This window comes from Pristiophorus japonicus, unplaced genomic scaffold (assembly GCF_044704955.1).
Source record: "Pristiophorus japonicus isolate sPriJap1 unplaced genomic scaffold, sPriJap1.hap1 HAP1_SCAFFOLD_42, whole genome shotgun sequence".
NCBI classification, from domain to species: Eukaryota; Metazoa; Chordata; class Chondrichthyes; family Pristiophoridae; genus Pristiophorus; species Pristiophorus japonicus.
The window spans coordinates 5615987-5634513 of NW_027254090.1; the positions used below are offsets into that span (position 1 = coordinate 5615987).

The 18527-nt window shown below is 46.0% G+C and overlaps 2 non-coding genes across 2 annotated transcripts; both read right to left on the reverse strand.

Annotated features, from left to right (window-relative positions):
- Positions 1-5402: 5402 nt before the first annotated feature.
- On the reverse strand, positions 5403-5476 carry trnan-guu (transfer RNA asparagine (anticodon GUU)). Its single transcript has one exon. It is a non-coding gene; the product is annotated as a tRNA-Asn (tRNA).
- Positions 5477-12421: 6945 nt separating this feature from the next.
- trnaa-ugc (transfer RNA alanine (anticodon UGC)) lies at positions 12422-12494 on the reverse strand. Its single transcript has one exon. It is a non-coding gene; the product is annotated as a tRNA-Ala (tRNA).
- Positions 12495-18527: the final 6033 nt, after the last annotated feature.

Below are 18527 nucleotides of genomic sequence, written 5' to 3' on the forward strand. Positions count from 1 at the left end.
AAAGTGGGATTCGGCTGGATAGCCTCTTGTTGGCTGACGCGGACACGATGGGCCAAATTGGCCTCCTTCCGTGCTGTAAACTTCTATGATTCTATGAACTCCTTCACAAAGAGTTGAGGTGCGTGTGGGGTGATTTGGGCACATCTTTACTCACGTGACAACATTTCAAAGGTAACTCAACGGCTGTAAAGCGCTTTGGGGCGTTATGAGCTCCTGACAGACGCTGCAGAAATGCAAGTGCTTCTTTGCAAAAGTTCGATGCAAATTCAAAATTCACGGCAAAAAAAGGGCTCGCCCGGGATCTCTCGCAAATTTCAAGTAACAACCCCAAAGTGAGAATCATACAACTAGACCAACGAGCCAATTGCTGAGCAAATATGGAGATAAAGGCCTTACGAAGTGCTATCTGTTAATAAACCTCCAGTCAAATCTTCTCAGATTATTAAAAGCATTGCCAAAGGAAAAGCATGAGTTTTACCCTATATCTCAAGGGATATCTTGGTGACTGCAATCAAGAGTTGCCACAACAAAGTAGCACAAATAGAACTTTGATGTGAAGAATGTATTCGCACTACCGTTGTGGTGTCTTGAGACTGTAGAGGCTGCACGGAGATAAAGTGTAAACATTATTGAAGCATTTTTGGTGTGTGTTGTTATTCTTGATCGGAGAAGCACATGAGACGGAATCAGTGACTTTGCCTTTTCAACATGTTTTCTGAAGTGCCGCACGGTCCTACTCCTGCAGCCAATGAGCTGTTGGGACGTTAATGTATCCATCATCATCATCATCATAGGCGGTCCCTCGAAACGAGGATGACTTGCTTCCACGCCGAAAAAGGATGAGTTCACAGGTGTTTCAATGAAGGACCCGAACTACATCCCGAAGGGTGGAAGATATCTGTGCGTGGATTTTTTCAACGTGTGGTGGCCGTTGCACCCCAGCCTTCAAACGGGCTTGACAGAGCTTGGTCTTGGTCCAGTGGCAAGGGTTAAGTAGGTCGACTGGAGACCAGTTCTGCTGCACGGACCCAGTGCACACATATATCGCAGTGTGGGCTGGCCCGTGCTAACCCTGGGCCCCTGGCCCAGAACTCTTGCCTCCCCTGGGCCCTGATCACATCCCTCTACAGTCTCTCACCGTTCCTTCGCCCAGATCTCGGCGCTCCTGCGGTACCTGCCCACGCTCCAATCACCGACCGGGACCTTGATGACGTCACTCTTCGCTGCCGCCGCCCTCCTGCACCAGCTCGCGCTGCTCCCTGGAGTAGTCTCCCGGGACCTCCAAGCTGCTCCCAGGGCCGCTCGCTGTTCCTTTTATGGCCCCGACCTGCCGCTCGTGTTCTCCCGTTAGTCTATCCAGGCTGTGGGTGGCCACCCCAAGCGCAGCAGAGGGGTTTCTACATTAGTTCTGGGTGGGGACAGGAACTTTCCCCTTCTCTCTTCCTCTTGTCTATATCCCTGTGCTTTTATTTCTCTATTTATTCCCTCGTCTCAGTTTCTCGTGTTTAAAAGCGAACAAAAGATGAAATGGGTGTCACTGTGGAACAATTTCTCTCACTCAAAGTTAGACGCACTACCGTTACACCATGAGGTCTAGATAGCTAGCCGTTGATATTCAGGTTCATATATAAATATATATAAATATATCAACATGTATCATAACCGTTCCCTGGTGGTCGAGAGGTTAAGATCCGGCGCACTAACCTGGTTTCAATTGTCGATCAGTTCATCGCTTTAAAATAATTGAGTTCTGTGAGACGATTAATAATTGCTGTAATCACCATGAATACCAATACTTTCTGTGATAGACCGATCTTACAGACTATCTGGCTTCTCCTGCCCTTTGCCGGGCACGTGTTTGGGGTTTAATTTTGTAAACTGGGCGAGTTCGCTGATCGCGGGGAGACGGTAGGAGCCTCTGTGGCCCCACTGTGAGGATGTGGAAGTGAACACGGTGGCTGGGTGATCCGTGACATTTCTGTAAAGGGCAGCGGAGGAGAAGGATTGAGAGCTTTCAGTGTGGGACAGAAGTTGTTTCAGGTGAGCCAACACATTCCTGATCAGCACAGAGGGAGCTCACTGGTCAACTCCCCTCTGTTGTGCCAGCTGTGCCAGAGGTTTCTGTCGTGTAGTGGTTATCACGTGTGCTTATCAGGTTTGCATCACACATGAAAGGTATGAGGTTCGATCCCGGGAAGGAGCATTATGTTTTAACTTGCTATAGAGGAACAATCAGAGGCGAGTTTCGTCTCCTGGCAAATGCTGCCTGACCTGCTGAGATTTCCAGCATTTGCTGTTTTTATTTTCTATTTATTCTCCTGGCAAAAGTGATCCCTTATTCCTTAAGTGCTCTTTATTTCACTTCAATAAATAGATAACTTTCTGTGAGAGAAAACGGATTCACCGGGGACATTTCGCGTGTGACGCCAACGTGATATCCGCCACACTGCAGCCCATCAAAGGGCGAGAAACCACTGAATATAAAGGATGAGCTCACAAATATCAGGGGCAGTGCAGTCTGGTCAACGTCAAACCCTCCTTTCTTATTCAGCAGAGGCATGAACGGGAGTCAGACGCCACAAAGTTTAATTAAAGACACAAATGCATGTAACACTTCCAAATCTTTTCACTGCAAAATTCTTAAACTTTATTTGAAATCCTACTGCATTGAATATGAAAATGAGCACCATGGGCTTTTATCTTCACTGCTGATTCTATTTTTGTGCATGGTCGGAATAACCGGTGCTGTTAAATTTGACAAAAGTTATCCCGATTCCTGATGTCATCGGCAATGAAGATTTTGAAACAGATCCTAGAATACAGTGTGTAAAATGGGTCAACATGCAGAAGAACATAAGATATTGGAGCAGGAGTCGGTCATACGCCCCTCGAGCCTGCTCCGCCATTTAATATGATCATGGTCGATGCGATCATGGACTCAGGTCCACTTCCCTGCCCGCTCCACAAAGCACGGGACAAATGATTGAAGTATCCGACTGTCCCTCAGTTAGCATTTCTTTCATTGTGCAAAAGAAGGTGATGGGTTAATTAATGATGCTTTCCCGTGAAAGCAACACAAAAGTTTAAGAAAAAAACATACAGTGACTGGGAGATGAGCGCTGCTTCTGACACCAGGTGGGAATGGGCGGAGATTTTAAAGCTCCTTGTATTGTGACACCTTCATATCGACGAACATCTGAGTCTTATGATGTAGACCTCGTGGCGCAATGGTAGCGTGACTGATTTCAGTTCCGAAGGTAGCGTGTTTAAATCACATCAGGGTTACTGTACTTTTAGATATTGTTCTTCCACAATTAATATATTCTTTGCTGTTTGGCAATAACCAGACCCTTGCTCCAAGGTTTGTCTCACTGTTTCCACGGTGTCAGACAGAGATACGCCTGCTGCCCTCATTTATTTCATGTGACAGGATACAAAAGTTCAAAATCAACCTGCAGATGGCCACATACAGCATTAAATAGTCAGGATGGCCGAGCGGTCTCAGGTGCTGTGTTCAGGTTGCAGTCTTCTCTCGAGGTCTGTGTTTAAATCTGACATTTCTTATTTTTAATCATTAAATGAAACTCATTGTTTGACACCACGATCAACTCCTTCAAAGTGGGATTCAGCAGTCCACCTGCTCGCTTAACATTTCCGTCTGACCGGGTGCTGAAAGTGGAGATGTTTCCGCAGTGTAGCGGTTAACACGTTCGCCTCACACGCGAAAGCTCACCAGGCGGGAATATTTTCTGGAGCTTTCTCCTCATGCATGCTCAGGGGCGAGTTTGTTCTCCTGTGAAAGGTCATAAGGTCATAAACATGTAAGGATTAGGGGCCGGAGTAGGCCATTCGGCCCCTCGAGCCTGGTCCACCATTCAAGAAGATCCTGGCAGTTCCTTGACAGCAAGTTTAAACATCTGGGGCGGAGCCAACAGGCGCCTGGCTGCAATCAACGACAAAAACGTCAATTTGGTAGAAGCCCCGTGAGATCAATCGGTCGAGCATGAGAATCTTAATCTCGAATTTGGGGGTTCGAGCCCCACGTTAACTGTTAAAGCATGTCCCATTTTGCACAGTGTGTTTTCGGTGTCTGGTTCAAAATGTTCATTGCTGGTAACATCAACAGGAGACTGGGGAAACAGTGAGAAAGAATTTAGAGCAAAGGTCTGGTTATTGTGAAACACCAAAGGAAATATAAATTCAAGAAACATCGAAAACATAGAAAATAGGTGCAGGGGTAGGCCATTCGGCCCTTTGAGCCTGCACCGCCATTCAATGAGTTCATGGCTGAACATGCAACTTCAATACCCCATTCCTGCTTTCTCGCCTAGCCCTTGATCCCCCTAGTCTGAAGGACTACATCTAGCTCCTTTTTGAGAAGAATAACCTCGAAAAGAAATGTGAACCCGACACCCAGGAAGAAGTGTTAAGGCAGAAGATTAAATGCTGCATTCCTCTGTTCAAAAAATTCCTTTCACAAACATTTCTCTGACCGCAACTGCACAAAACAAAAATGTTCCTTTCAAAGTCATTAAACTCTCGAATTTCCGCGCCCCCCGAATCTCCTGAATCAGATGCCTCTAGTTTTGCCGACTCAATCCATGTCCCTTTGCAATGTTCTGCTTCCACCCACACTATGAAATGTGCCACTAACTTATAGAATCATGGAATGGTTACAGCATGGAAGTCCATTCGGCCCGTCGAGCCCGTGCCGACTCTCAGCGAGTCCCACTCCCCCGCCCTTTCCCTGTAGCTCTGCAATTGTTTTTACTTCAGACACTGATCCAGCTCCCGTTTGAAAGATAAGATTGAATCTGCCTCCACCACCCTTTCAAGCAGTGCATTCCAGATCCTAACCACTCGCTGCTAAATGGCCATCTCCTGTTCCTATGTGTAAAGTCTGGGAAACACGAGATCAATTCCTGCCACACTCACAGCCTTCCTAAATATAGCACCTTCTTTCTATTCTCATAAAACCAGGTCCTGAAGTATAGATCAGCTGTGTCGGTTAAAGCTCTGGTTATGTTCCGAACATAGCTTTAGTGTTTCCGTACTGTAGTGGTTATTAGATTCACCTCACACGCGAAATGTCCCTGGTTCAAAACTGCGCAGAGACATTTTGAAAACATGTTCAATTAAATATTTGAAGAAATGGATTTATTCATATTAGTGGTTCAATATTAACAAAAAACAATATCCCACAACCTTGTTAAATTTTCTGATATCTCTGTTCAGTTCTGTATACACTCAAACTGAATGCTCATAAAAATACTGGAGTGGGAACTCACTGGAGAACACCACAGCTGGCATTGTTTGTGGAATATATTCGCGCAGCCAAAACGCACAATGACAACCTGGAATCGTGCAGCACCGAATCCACGGGGAAAAACAGTTAAATGCTTCGTCCTTGGGTGGGCTCGAACCACCAACCTTTCGGTTAACAGCCGAACGCGCTAACCCATTGCGCCACAGAGACTGCCACAATTACATACTGCAAGACATCCCAAACCAGGGTGTCAGTCAGTTAAAGCTTCAGATTGCTCTGACCGGGATGGAACTTGTCCACTCTCAGTTGTACTTTTCCCAAGTAAAGGGTGGGACATTCATTGTGGATGTGTGGAAGCAGTCTGGTCCCGCACACTGCAGACACTTCCATGTCACCACCAACCAGCTCTCCCACAACCGGTGTGATCTACCTTCCAGCCTTCCGGTGCCTTGTCTGTGATGAAGTATTCTGATTGTCTCGAAGCCGGTATCAGGTATTAATTCCTTTTCAGCTCCTGACTGCGGATATTGCTGTGATTAAATGCGAACACAATGCTCACAGGGACAGTTCAATTCACAGTTTCTTTGCTTGGTGAAATTTCAAAGATTGAAAGCGACGCACATCAACCCCAAACCTCGTCACCTACTCGCTAACTCACCAAAACTTAGCATTTTCTTTCCATGCCAAGCATTTTACATTAATACATTGCAATGCCAACGCACTTTTTACCTGGCAAGACTGAAGTACAAGCTGTGATGAACAGTGTGAAACAGAAACAGCTACTTGTAAAACCATAGCCTCGATGGCATCTGTGTGAATTGTTCTGCATCGATAATTAGCAGAGAGCAAAGAGAGGAAACTGATGGTGTGGATGAGAAAAGGCCGAGACAAAGTGTACTGTTGGAGATGATTTTGTTGTTTTTGAGAATTGTTTCAAAGATTTGACTGTGGTTGGTTCCATAGTGTAATGGTGAGCACACTGGGATCTGAGTTCAAATCTCGGTGGAACCTGATTCCTTGTTGTCCCAGCTGCTGGAAATTTGGGACAAACAAGTGAAAGACACCTGGTGCTGGTGGGCAGTTTTGTTGCCTTTGTCATTGATGCTTGATCTACAAGTCTAGTTATCAAATCGTGTGCTCAACCATCAGTTACCTGTTACAAAATGTTGTAAACGGCTGTCTTGCTCTTTTTGCTTCGTTGCTTTTAACCTCGAATTACCCGCACACATTCAGTTGTAGTAAAGGCAGGATCGGGTCTTTTATTTAAACATTCATACCAAACAAACCAAGTATGAAAGTTACTGAGAACACTTCACAAAGGCAGCTTGCTTCGATTTCCGTGGCTGCTTGAGACACACACCTTCTGAATGTCCACGGTCTCTGGTGTCTGCGTGTGTAAGTCTCATCTTTAAAGTATTATTTCTTTACATTTAGACAATCACAGCTAACTGCTTTGTGAATTGTTTAACATACAGACTTAATATTGCTTGTTTAAGCTACAGATGTCATTAAATAGTAACAAAGGTACAATCAAATATTTAACATACAGACAATGACCAATTACTCATTTCAATGGCTGAAGGCACCACATTGTCTAACAGTCTATTTCGATCCAAACTTCAATCTTCCTGTTTTTTAATTCAAACTTCAGACCACGTGCTGAAGCAAAGAGTTCAGCAATGCGGGACTGTGCTCCCACATTCCCCCACTTCTTCTCCTCGCCTCTCTGCAGGTCTTATCTGGGTAACATACATTTGCATGCTGGCTCGAGCTCGTTCAACAGCATTGTCCAGTTGTTGTCCTTGTTTTCTGACACAACATCCACAGTAAACCAAAATGACCAGCACGACCAGCTGAACCAGCACCAGCATAAGGACAGGGTGTATCATTGTGTTCATCACACCTGTTGCCGTCGGGCTCCATCCCAACAATGACTCCCACCAACTCACATGTTCAATCTGGTCCAAAGTTATGTGCACGTTCTCGATTTCCGCAGTGTGATGGTTAATGTCCACAACGATTGCTTGATTCAAACTCTGTAGCTGTTGAAATGTTGTATTCCATTTCCGTATATCCTTCTTCCAAATAGCAGCACGCTTCGGGTCAAAGTAGGGTTCTTGTAGATTCAGATTCTCAGGATGCCATTTTAAAGTCCTTTAGTCTGTGATCACCATATCCATTTTTACCTAAAAGTCAGTTTTCAATTTTTGATGTTTCTAATTGAATTCCATGCTGTTTACATTCAGAAATGTAAACTCACAATCGGTGTCTTCGACTAAGTCTGTTACCCTCTGCACAGGTTTTAACAATTTCCTCTGCTTTGTGCGAGAAGTGTAACAACATGCAGTAAAGGATGACGGAAATGCTATTTAGTCAGTCGAGAGACCCAGTCCTTCTCTCAGTTCACCCTTCGGAACTGCTGTAATTCACTCTCTCGACATTTGCAACGATCCAACTTCTATTTCACATCCTTTAAGATCATGTTTGTAACTCCCACATTTGAGCTTTTCACTGAACATCTCATCAGTTCTGAGACAGCCCATTCCTGCAGACACTTTAAATGTTTCTGAACAAGCTTCTCCCACTGCTTTCATCTCTGACTGTTCAGTAACTGCTCCTCGTGTATCTGGGGTGTTGGGGAACTGTCTCTGAAGAGGGAAATCCCCTTCCTGAGTGAGTAACAAAGATTGCAGCTATTATTCTACCAAGCATGAGACCGGGAAGTTGTTTCAAAACCGACTCCCGTTCCCCAGTGATTCCCTAAAGCTCACAGAACCATGTGAACCCTCGGTTTCTCTGATATGTTCCCAGACTGTCACCATCCCAGAATATTACACCACCACTGGGCAAACTTATTAAGATCCTGAAGGTGTGCGGGTCCCACTTCACTAAGGATAGCTCTCATATCCTGTAACTTTACCCCTCCTCGCTCATACCAGGAAACCCCAAAACCACTTAAGGTCGTGTTCCCTTCACGAGCTCCACAGGGAGTAGAGGAATCATGATCCTGCTCTGGCCTTGTCCGCTCGAGCGTGCTTCCCCCACTCTCCACATTACCGGAAGGTCGTGTGTAATGTTGTGGGGTGTTAAGCGGCTGAGTAACCGAAGAGGCATTTAAGTGCTCCGCCTCTGATCCTAACGTTGCCACGTGAACCACACGGGTTCGAGGCTCCGAAGTAAGAGAAGACAAAGGAGCTGTGGATGGGAACGGTGGGCATTTTCCCTGTCCCTTAATTCCCTTTTCAACTCACAGACCCGGGGAATCCTCCGAATACCACCCAGCTTTATCAATTGATGTCTCCGTGGGCAACCTAATAACACCATCTGCTGCAGCTTAGATATTCCGTTCTCTCGATCTTGATTACGCTTCAGTTCATCAGCAAGATGCTGATCCAGTGTCAGAACAGTCCTGGCTGCCCCGAGTGCCTGAAATCACCAATTCTCTACTTCTTTACTCACTGCTGTTAGCTGCTCTCTGAGTTCTGAGACTTCCCTATCTCGAGCCTCAGCCTCTTCTCGTAACATTTGAATCCCCAGCATGAGACACTGCAACACGAACGCTTTTCTCTTTTTATCACTTTTTAACCCAAACACTTTAATCTTTTTTAATTGGACACTCTTCACTAAGGACTGCCGTGTCTCTCTCCATCCTCCTGTCACTGTTTCCTGTCTTATCCCATAAGTTCCCCCTTTCGACTCAATCCATTCATTAAGAAATGACTGGAGCTCAACTGGAATATCCCCTGAGCCTCCCATTACTAACTGAAGATCCCTTTAATCACGACAACTAAGAGAATGCTCACCCCTCGAACTGATGTGTGGGAAACACTTCTCCCAACAACTCAGCCAACTTTCTGCTTCATGTCGGGGACTTCGAATAAGCCAACGAACTTTTGAAAATCACTAAAATGTTGTAAACGGCTGTCTTGCTCTTTTCGCTTCGTTGCTTTTAATATCGAATTACCCGCACGCACTCCGTTGTAGTAAAGGCAGGATCGGGTCTTTTATTTAAACATTCATACTAAACAAACCAAGTATGAAAGTTACTGAGAACACTTCACAAAGGCAGCTTGCTTCGATTTCCGTGGCTGCTTGAGACGCACACCTTCCGAATGTCCAGTGTCTCTGCTGTCTGTGTCTCTGCAGTCCATAAAAGTCTCATCTTTATACTGAAAAAGCCTTTGAACTCTTATTCGTTCCATTTAGACAATCCTGACTAACTGCTTTCTGAATCTTTTAACAGACAGACTTAATGTTGCTTGTTTAACCTGCAGATGTCATTAAATAGTAACAAGGTTACACTCAAATACTTAACATACAGACATCATCAAATCGTTTCGTCCTGAGTTTCCATTATTCCCACCGTAACAAGGTACTCAAATATTTAACATCCAGACAATGACCAGTTACACATCTCACTGGCTGGAAGGCACAACATTGTCTAACAGTCTCTTTACCATCCAAACTTCAATCTTCCTGTTATTTAATCCAAACTTCAGACTGCGTGCTGAAGCAAAGAGTTCAGCAATGCAGGACTGTGCTAACACAGAGCACAGGATTTGACAACTAGACTTGGAGATCAAGCATCAATGACAAAGGCAACAAAACTGCCCACCAGCACCAGGTGTCTCTCACTTGCTTGTCCCAAATTTTTAGCAGCTGCGACAGCAAGCATTCAGTTTCCACCGAGATTTAAACTCAGATCGCTGGATTCATGTCCAGAGTGCTCACCATTACACCATGGAAGCAACGATGCCAAATTCTTTGCAACATTTCTCAAAAACAAGATCATCTCCAACATTACACTTTGGCTCGGCCTTTTCTCATCCACACCGTCAGTTTCCCCACTTTACGCTCTGCTAATTATCGATGCAGAGCAATTCACACAGATACCGTCGAGGCTATGGGTTCTCAAGAAGCTGTTTCTGTTTCATACTGTTCATCACAGCTTGTACTTCAGTCTTGCCAGGTAAAAAGTGCGTTGGCATTGCAATGCATTAATGCAAAATACTTGGCATGAAAAGAAAATGCAATTTTTTATTGAATGCAAAACATGCAGTGCCTGCATTTCAAAAAGCGTTGCTTTTATTCATCCTGCTGAATGCATATTGCACAGATAATCTCAGCACACATTGTGCAGGCAAAGGCAGCATTAGACAACAAACTGATTTCTCCTCCGCTGATTTCTAACAGGTAACTGCTGGTTGAGCGCACGATTTGATAACTAGACTTGTAGATCAAGCATCAATGATAAAGGTAACAAAACTGCCCACCAGCACCAGGTGTCTTTCACTTGTTTGTCCAAAATTATTAAATTATTGACTCTCATTCAGTTAGCATTTCTTTAATTATGCAAATGAAGATCATCGGTTAATTAATGATCCATTGAATGCAGGATAACCTTGAACAAAAAGCCCCAACGTGGGGCTTGAACCCGCGAGCCTAAGATTAAGAGTTTCATGCTCTCCCAATTGATCGAGCGGGGCTTCTGCCAAATGCGGGTTTTTGTCGCTGATTGCTGCCAGGCGCCTGTTGGCTCCGCCCCAGATGTTTGAACTTGCTGTCGAGGAACTGCCAGGATCTTCTTGAATGGTGGACCAGGCTCGAGGGGCCAAATGGCCTACTCCGGCTCCGAATCCTTACATGTTTATCATCTCATGACTTTTCACAGGAGAACAAATTGCCCCTGAGCATGCATGAGGAGAAAGCTCCAGAAAATATTCCCGCCCAGTGAGCTTTCGTGTGTGAGGTGAACGTGTTAACCGCTACACTGCGGAAACATCTCCACTTTCAGCACCCGGTCAGACGGAAATGTTGAGCGAGCAGGTGAACTGCAGAATGCCACTTTTAATGAGTTGGTCGAGGAGTCAAACAAAGAGTTTCGCTTAATGATTAAAAGCAGAAAGTGTCAGACATTGGATTTGAACCCACTCCTCCACATGCAATTGTAATCCAAACACAGCACCTTTGAACGCTCAGCCATCCTGACTCGGTGCTGCTATGTTTGGCCCCCTGCAGGTTGATTTTGAACTTTTGTGTCCTGTCACATGAAATAAATGAGGGCAGCAGGCGTATCTCTGCCTGACACCGGGGAAACAGTGAGACAGACCTTGGAGCAAGGGTCTGGTTATTAAGACACAGTAAAGAAAATATTGATTCCGGAATTATCCCAATGGTCAGGAACCCTGACATGATTTCGATAGCAGTGTCCTCATCTCGAATGAGATGTGTTACCATTGCACCACTTGCTCTGCACAACGAATATGAGATGTTTATCTATATGAACGTTCCTCAAAATAAGGGCTTTAATATCCCCGCCCATTCCCACTCGGAGTCAGAAGCAGCGCTCACTTGCCAGTCACCGTCCGTTTTTTTATTGAACTTTTGTTTTTATTTCACGGGAAAGCATCATGACTGAACCCAATGCCATCTTTTGCACAATGAAATAAATGCTGACTGAGGGACAGTCGATACTTCAATCATGTCTTCTGTGTTTTGCATGTTAACTGTTAAACCAGATCCCATTTTACACAATTTCTGTCGGGGATTCTTTCAAAATCTTCATTGCTGATGACACCAGGAATCTGGGGTAACTTTTGTCAAATTTAACAGCACCAGTTATTCCTTCCATGCACAGAAAATAGAATCAGTAGTGAAGATAAAATCCCACGGTGCTCATTTTCAGATTCAACACAGTAGGGTTTCAAATAAAGTGAAAGAATTTTACAGTGAAAGGATTTGGAAGTGTTACTTATATTTGTATCTTTAATTAAACTTTGTGGCGTCTGACTCGCGTTCATGCCACTGCTGAATAAGAAAGGAGGGGTTGACGTTGACCAGAATGCACTGCCCCTGATATTTGTGAGCTCATCCTTTATATTCAGTGGTTTCTCGCCCTTTGATGGGCTGCAGTGTCGCGGATATCACGTTGACCTCACACGCGAAAGGTCCCCGGTGGATCCGTTTTCTCTCACTCAAAGTTATCTATTTATTGAAGTGGAATAAAGAGCAATGAAGGAATAAGGGAGCCCTTTTGCCAGGAGAATAAATAGCAAATAAAAACAGCAATTGCTGGAAATCTCAGCAGGTCAGGCAGCACTTGCCAGGAGACGAAACTCGCTTCGGATTGTTCCACTCGAGCAACTTTAAACATAATGTTTCCGCCCGGGATTGAACCAGGGACCTTTCGCGTGCAAAGCGAACGTGATAACCAGTACACTACGGAAACCTCTGGCACAGCTGGCACAACAGAGGGGAGCTGACCAGTGAGTTCCCTCTGTGCTGATCGGGAATGTGTTGGCTCACCTTAAACAACTTCTGTCCCACACTGAAAGCTCTCAATCCTTCTCCTCCACTGCCCTTTACAGAAATGTCACGGATCACCCAGCCACCGTGTTCACTTCCACATCCTCACAGTGGGGCCACAGAGGCTCCTACCGTCTCCCCGCGATCAGCGAACTCAAAATTAAACCCGGAACACGTGTCCAGCAACGGGCAGGAGAAACAAGACAATCTGTAAGTTCGGTCCGTAACAGAAAGTAATGGGGTTATTCATGGTGATTACAGCAATTGCTAATCGTCTCACAGACCTCAAGTATTTTTATTTGACGAATTGATCGAGTATCGTTACCAGGTTAGTGCGCCGGATCTTAACCCCTCGACCACCAGGGAACAGCTACGATGCATGTAGATATATTTATATATATTTATATATGACCGTGAATATCAACGGCTAGCTGCCTAGACCTCAGGACGCAACGGTAGCACGTCTAAATTTAAGTGAGAGAAATTCTTTTCGACAGTGAAACCCATTTCATCGTTTGTTCCCTTTTAAACACGAGAAACTGAGACGAGGAATAAATAGAGAAATCAAAGCACAACGATATAGACAACAGGAAGAGAGAAGGGGAAATACTGTCCCCACCCAGAACTAATGCAGAAACTCCTCTGCTGCGCTCGGGGTGGCCACCCACAGCCTGGATATACTAACGTCCCAACAGCTCATTGACTGTCAGAGTGGGACCGTGCGGCGCTTCAGAAGACAGGTCGAAAAAGCAAAGTCACTGATTCGGTCTCATGTGCTCCGGCTACAAAGAATAGATACACACAATAACATTCTTTTATAATGGTTACACATTATCGCCATTCTTGTCAAGCAGTCGTTTCGTTGGTCCAGGGATATGATTCTCACTTCAGGGTTGTTAATGGCAATTTGCGAGAGATTCCACGTTCAGATACCGAATGAGGCCTTTCAATTTGCATAGAACTTATGCAAACAAGTGTTGTGTATGTAAACCTGCAAATACCTTGTTTAAGCACCAGAGGGCTCATCCCCTGGAGTCCCAACAGATCCCACAATCCCTTGGGAGCACTTGTACTTAAGGAGGCCTCACAGGCTGGAGAAGCACTCTGGAGACCTGCAATAAAAGACTAAGGTCACAAATTACTTTGAGTTCACAGTATCTGGTCAGACTCTTTATTCATGCACTACATCTGGTGATGAGATACAGATGACGAACCCCACCGCAACGATGCAGAGAGCAATGGGCATCCTGGAGAAATTTTCGGAGGGAGATGATTGGGAAACCTTAGTGGAGCGACTCGACCAATACTGCGTGGCCAGCGAGCTGGAAGGAGAAGCGAATGCTGCCAAAGGAAGGGCGATTCACCTCACTGTTTGCGGGGCACCATCTTATGGCCTCATACTAAAGCTGCTTGCTCCAGCGAAACGCACAGAGAAATCGTATGTTGATTTGTGCACACTGGTCCGGGAGCATCTTAACCTGAAGGAAAGCGTTCTGATGGCGAGGTTCCGGTTCGACATGTGCAAAAGTTCTGAAGGCCAGGAAGTGGCGAGCTTTGTCGTCGTTCAAAGACACCTTGCAGGCATTTGGAATTTGTAGGACATTTGGAGCACATGATCAGGGACTTCTTTGTACTTGGCATTGGCCATGAAGTAATACTTCGTAAACTAATTTTGACAGTCGAGACCCCAACCTTGAGTAAAGCCATAGCGATAGCCCAAGCGTTTATCGCCACCAGTGACAATACCAAACAAATCTCTCAGCACACGAGTGCTGTACAAATACTGTGAACAAAGTAATGTTGTTTTCAAATCGTTACGTACAGGGCAGGCCTCACATGCCTGTAGCTGTACGTCTGCAGATGTCTCAGAGTCCACCATCAAGAGTGATGAATGCTACGCCATTAACATCTTGTTGGCGCTGCGGGGGTGATCATCGTTTCCAATCATGCCGCTTCAAAGGATACGTTTGCAAGGGCTGTGGAACAATGGGACACCTGCAACGAATGTGCAGGCAAGCTGCAAACCCTGCTAATCCTGCAAACCTCTATGTTGCAGAGGAGGGCAGATCCACGGCAGATCACAATGAACCAGAGCATCAGACCGAGGAGGTAGAGGTATATGGGGTGCATACATTTACCACAAAGTGCCCCCGATAATGTTGAAGGTTGAATTAAATGCACTCCCGGTGTCAATGGAGCGAGACATGGGCGCGAGCCAGTCCATTATGAGCAGAAAGACTTTCGATAAATTGAGGTGCAGCAAGGCCTCAAGGCCAGTCCTGACTTCCATTCGCACTAAACTGAGAGCTTACACAAATGAACTGATTCCCGTAATCGGCAGTGCTACTGTAAAGGTCTCCTACGATGGAGCGATACACAAGTTACCACTCTGGGTGGTACCGGGCGATGGCCCCACGCTGCTCGGCAGGAGCTGGCTGGGGAATATACGCTGGAACTGGAATGACATCCGGGTGCTCTCGCCCGTCAACAACATTTCGTCTGCCCAGATCTTAAACAAATTCCCCTCGTTGTTCGAACCAGGCATCATGAAGGTCCAGAGAGCAAAAGTGCAGATCCACCTAATTCCCCGGGGCGCGACCTATCCATCACAAGCGAGAGCAGTACCGTACATGATGAGAGAGAGGGTGGAGATCGAGCTGGACAGGCTGCAACGAGAGGGCATCATTTTGCCGAACGAATTGAACGAGCGGACCAGTCCGATTGTTCCAGTCCTCAAGGGAGAGGGCACCGTCATATTCTGTGGTGATTACAAAGTAATTATCAAATGTTTCTCCCTTCAGGATCAATACCCACTACCAAAGGCAGACAACCTTTTTGCGACGCTGGCGGAGAAAAGACGTTCACGAAGCTGGACTTGACCTCAGCCTACATGACGCAGGAGCTGGAGGAATCATCGAAGGGCCTCACCTGCATCAACACGCACAAATCTCTCTTCATTCACAACAGATGCCCATTTGGGATTCGATCAGCCAGCGAATTCCAGAGAAACATGGAAAGCTTACTGAATTCGGTCCCACGCACCATGGTCTTCCAGGACAACATCTTGGTTACAGGTCGGGACACACATGAGCATCTGCAGAACCTGGAGGAGGTTCTTAGTCGGCTTAATCGCGTGGGGCAAAGGTTAAAATGCTCGAAGTGCATTGTCCTGGCGCCTGAAGTGGAGTTCCTGTGGAGAAGAATTGCGGCGGACGGCATCAGGCCCACCGATTCGTAGATGGAGGCAATCGACAACGCACCGAGGCCACAGAACGTGACGGAGCTGCGGTCGTTTCCAGGAATCCTGAACAACTTTCGTATCTTCTTACCGTGTCTCAGAACACTGTTCGAACCACTGCACGCTTTACTGCATAAAGAAAATGAATGGGTATGGGGTAAAAGCCAAGAAAATGCTATTGTAAAAGCTAGAAAACTGTTATGCTCAACCAAATTGCTTGTGCTGTATGATGCATGTAAGCCTTTGGTGCTAACATGTGATGCGTCGTCATACGATGTTGAGTGTGTATTGCATCAAGCTCATGAATCTGGGAAATTGCAACGGGTTACTTATACATCCAGGAGTCTGTCTAAGGCTGAGAGAGCCTACAGCATGATCAAAAAAGAAGTGTTAGCATGTGTTTATGGAGTAAAACAAATGCACCAATATCTGTTTGGGCTCAAATTTGAATTGGAAACTGACCATAAGCCACTTTTATCCCTCTTTTCTGAAAGTAAGGGGATAAATACAGATGCATCGGTCCGCATTCAGAGATGGGCGCCCACATTGTCCGCATACAACTACGCCATCCGCCACAGACCAGGCACAGAAAACTGTGCCGATGCTCTCAGTAGGCTGCCATTGCCCACCACAGGGGTGGAGATGGCACAATCCCCAGATTTAGTTATGGTAATGGAAGCATTCGAGAGTGAGCAATCACCTGTTACCGCCCGACAGATTAGAACCTAGATGAGCCCAGATCCCTCATTGTCCTCAGTAAAAAACTGTGTGCTCCACGAGAGTTGGTCTAGTGTTCCGTTAGAGATGCAGGAAGAAATAAAGCCGTACCAGCGGCGCAGAGATAAAATGTCCATACAGGCAGACTGTATCAAGTAGTGGTGCCAGAAAAGGGCAGGGACACTTTCATTAGTGATCTCCACAGTACCCACCCAGGCATTGTAATGACGAAAGCAATAGCCAGATCCCACGTGTGGTGGCCCAGTATCGATGCGGACTTAGAGTCCTGCGTTCACAGATGTAATACATGCTGGCAGTTAAGCAATGTACCCAGGGAGGCGCTGCTAAGTTTTTGGTCTTGGCCCTCCAAACCGTGGTCTAGGGCACACGTCGACTATGCAGGCCCGCTCTTGGGTAAAATGTTCCTTATGGTTGTAGATGCGTACTCCAAGTGGATTGAATGTGAGATGATGTCCGCTGCCACCATTGAAAACTTGCGGATCATGTTTGCCACGAACGGCCTGCCTAACGTTCTTGTCCGTGACAATGGGCTGTGCTTCACCAGTGCTGAGTTCAAAGAGTTCATGACACGCAATGGGATCAAACATGTCACATCTGCCCCGTTTAAACCAACATCCAATGGTCAGACAGAGAGAACAGTGCAGCAATCAAGCAGAGCTTGAAGAGGGTAACTGAGGGCTCACTGCAGAGTCACCTATCCCGAATCCTGCTTAGTTACCGCACAAGACCCCACTCGCTCACTGGCGTTCCCTCCGTGGAACTGCTCATGAAAAGGGCACTTAAGGCAAGGCTCTCGTTAGACCACCCTGATCTACACAAACAGGTAGAGAGCAGTCGGCTTCAAGAGAATACATATCATGATCAAGCAAATGTGTCACGCGAAATCGAGATTAATTATCCTGTATTTATGTTGAACTATGGACAAGGTCCCAAGTTGCTTCCCAGCACTGTCGTGGCCAAAGAGGGAAGGAGGGTGTTCCTGGTCAAACTTTCATATGGAATCACCTGCAGAAAACACTTGGACCAAACCAAACTCAGATTCACGGACTATCCAGAACAACCCACAATAGACTCTACCTTTTTCGCTCCTCCAACACACACACAAGTGGCACTCAACCCAGCGGTTGACCACGAAGCAGAACCCATCACCCGCAGCAGCCCAGCAGGACTCACCACGCCCAGCAGGCCAGCGAGGGCCCAACAAATGACTCACCAAAACCAGCATTTGCACCGAGAAGTTCAACCAGGGAAAGGAAGGCCACAGATTGACTCAAATTGTAAATAGTTACACTACTGACTTTGGGGAGGCTGGGGGGAGCGGTGCGGGGGGAGTGTTGTTACATATGTAAACCTGTAAATACCTTGTTTAACCATCAGAGGGCTCATCCACTGGAGTCCCAAGGGATCCCACAATCTCTTGGGAGCACTGTACACCAGGAGGCCTCACAGGTTGGAGAGGCACACTGGAGACTTGTAATAAAGGACGACGGTCACACCTTACTTTCAGTTTGCAGTATCTGGTCAGATTCTTTATTCAAGACATAACACTCTGTATTTAGGAGACAGGTTTAAAATGTTTATTGCTCATGTGACAAGGAATCTGGAGTGACTTTTGTTCAATTTATTTCACAGCAAAAATAGTCTCAAAAATCACGTTCCGCCCGGGATCCTTTCGCGTGTGAAGCGAACGTGATAACAACGACGCTACGGAAACACTGCGGTTCAAATGATGTTAGGAACATAACCAGATGTTTAAACTTGCTGTCGAGGAACTGCCAGGATCTTCTTCAATAGTGGACCAGGCTTGTGGAGCCGAATGGCCTACTCCGGCCCCTAATCCTTCCATACTTATGATCTTATGACCTTTCACAGGAGAACAAACTCGCCCCTGAGCATGCATGAGGAGAAAGCTACAGAAAACATTCCCGCCCAGTGAGCTTTCACTTGTGAGGCAAACATGTGAACCGCTACACTGCGGAA